The sequence below is a fragment of the Mus caroli genome, chromosome 4, assembly GCF_900094665.2.
Source record: "Mus caroli chromosome 4, CAROLI_EIJ_v1.1, whole genome shotgun sequence".
Taxonomy (NCBI): domain Eukaryota; kingdom Metazoa; phylum Chordata; class Mammalia; order Rodentia; family Muridae; genus Mus; species Mus caroli.
In genome coordinates this window covers 93,855,929-93,858,862 of record NC_034573.1, presented here as the reverse complement: position 1 = coordinate 93,858,862, position 2,934 = coordinate 93,855,929, and positions in this window count along the sequence as shown.

The window sequence follows — 2,934 nt, the reverse complement described above, 5'->3', positions numbered from 1 at the left end:
TGGGAGTGGGTGGGTAGGGGAGTAGGGGGTGGAGAGTATGGGGTCTTTTGGGATAGCATTTGAAATGTAAATGAAGAAAATACCAAATAATAATAATAATAAAAGAGTTGGTGAAATGTCTTTCCATGCTTTAGAGTGCTGTTTTGTCCTATTGATGCTGTCTTTTGCCTTACAGAAGCTTTTCAGTTTCATGAGGCCCCATTTACTAATTGTCAGCCTTAGTGACTGTGTTATTGGTGCTCTCTTCAGGAAGTTTGTCTCCTGTGCCAATGAGTTCAAGGCTATTCCCTCCTTTCTCTTCTATTAGGTTCAGCTTATCTGGTTTTATGCTGAGATCTTTGATTCACTTGAACTTTCATGATGTGTTTGGGTAAAAGTGGCCCAGAAAATATCAGAGTGGCTAATCATGTTTGAGACCCATGGCACAAATGAAGTCCACCTGTGTGTGATTCAGCCTGGAGGTTCAGAAACCAGAGGCCAGATGGCCCAGAGACCTAGGATAGAATAAAATACAACTAGCTTAAAAAAATAAAAATAAAAAGTCAGTGAAATGATACTTAATGATATTCTGCTATACACAAAACCTAAGCCAGTTCTCATCACAGAGGCTTCATCCGGTAACTGATGGAAACAGATATAGAACAAACCTTAGGTTTGGAGTATCAAGCTCAAGATTAGAAAGAAAGATTCATGAACCAGAGGGGTTAAGGTTGCCACAAGAAAACCCACAGAATCAGCAATCCTGAACTCAAAGTAGCTCACTAAGATTGAACCAACAATCAGGCATCCTATGTGCATCTAACCTAGGCCCTATATACATGTTAATAGTCGAGTAGCTTGGTGTTTTGTGGGACTCTTAACAGAGTAGAAGCTGTCTTCTGATGTTTTTGTCTTCTCTTTGACCCTTGTGCTCCTACTGGGTTTGCCTTGTCCAACCTTAATGTCTTAGGTAGGGTTTTACTGCTGTGAACAGATATCATGACCAAGGCAACTCTTATAATAACAACATTTAATTGGGGCTGGCTTGCAGGTTCAGAGGTTCAGTCCATTATCATCAAGATGGGAACATTACAGCATCCAAGCAGGCATGGTACAGGAAGAGCTAAGAGGTTTCCATCTTCATCTGAAGGGTGCTAGCAGAATACTCACTTCCAGGCAGGTAGAATGAGGGTCTTAAAGGCCTTGGCCACAGTGACACACCTACTCCAACAAGCTGTAGATCCAAATAGTTTCACAACTTGGGCCAAGCATATTCAAATTATGACATTCTACTCCCAGGCCCCCATAGGCTTGTGCAAACACATGAGTCTCAGGGAGACATATCCAGCCATAGCATAATAAAAAAGTACAATTGGTACAACTTCTTAAGTCCCCAAAGTTTATAACAGTCTCAACAATGTTAGAAGTTCAAAGTTTAAATTCTCTTCTGAGATCCATACAATCACTTAACTGTAATTCCCAAATCAAGATAGGAAACCAACTAGGCAAACTCCAAACTTTGCATCTCCATGTCTGAATGTCAAAAGCAGTTTTCAGATCTCCAATTCCCTTTTCATATTTGGCTGAAACAAACTTTCTTTTCCTGGGCAGAGTCCACTCCCTGTTAGCAGATTTCCTCAGCAAATAGCTCATGGCTCTGGCATCTCAAACATCTTAGGGTCTCCAAAGCAGCTTCAATACTACAGCTTCTTGTTTCAATGTCTGGAATCCACACATGATCTTCCTGGCTCCTCGAAAGGCCTGTCTTCACTTCTCCAGCTCTGCCCTCTGTATCACACTAAACTCAGGTTGATCCACTCCACTGCTGCTGCTGTTCTTAGTGATCATCACGTGGCACTGGCATCTCCAATACACTGGGGTCTTCCACTGCAACTAGGGTTTACCATTAGCCTCTCATAGGCTCTCTCTTGACGCCAAGCCTCACATTCCTTGCATGACCCCTTCATTCCTGGGCCATCAACTGTAACTGAGGCTGCACCTTCACCAATGGCCTTCCATGGCCTGTCACAGTGCCAAGCCTCAGCTGCTCTTTATGACTCCTTCAGGCCTTCAAAACCAGTACCATTTGGGTGCCTCTTACACATTACCAAGTACAGCTGCAGCACGAGGTACAACTATGGCTACCTCTGGAACACAGCTTCTTTGTGCTCTCAGAAAACTCTCCGAAGATTTCACCTCAGTAATGCTGGTCTCTTCTTATTCACCACTAATTTCTTAGGTCTAGATAAACTGCATCAATTGTCCCAGTAGTGTTCCTCTCCTCTTGACTATAAAGCTAGAGCCACATAACTGAGCCTCCCAAGTTCTGCTGCTTGCAGGAGCTGGAAAATGGCCCTCTAGTTCTATTACTTTACCGTTAGCTTCCTCATTTCCAACTCCTTCACTACCTAAGCTTGGCTGTCTTGGATCTCGCTCTGTAGATTGACCTTTAACTTAGAGATCTGCATGCCTGTATCCAGGGATTGAAGGTGTGTACCACCATATCTGGATTTAACTTGTCTTCACCTAGAATTTACTCTATCTCAGGCTAGTCTTGACCTCAAATATCTGCTTGACTTTATCTCCTGGGATTGAATGTGTGTACTACAATGCCTGGATCAAATTAGCTAGGTAGGATCTTGCCCCTAGGTCACCTCTCCCTTAATTCAATTTAATATCCCTGGCCTCCCTGAAACAGGATCACACTATATAGCTCTGGCTATCCTTGAATTCTCTCGGTAGAGCAGCCTGGCTATGAACTTAAAGAGATCTACCTGCCTTTGCCTCCTGAGTGCTGCGATTAATGCTGTTTTAGACATGGCTAAAAAAAAAAAAAAAAAAAAATGTTCTCACTGAGTGTGTCAGGATGGCCTGGGACTCACAGAGAGCTCCTGGAGTTCAAAGGTGTGGACCACACGCTGAGATTACACAAGTGTGTTATTAAAGCCTTATTGT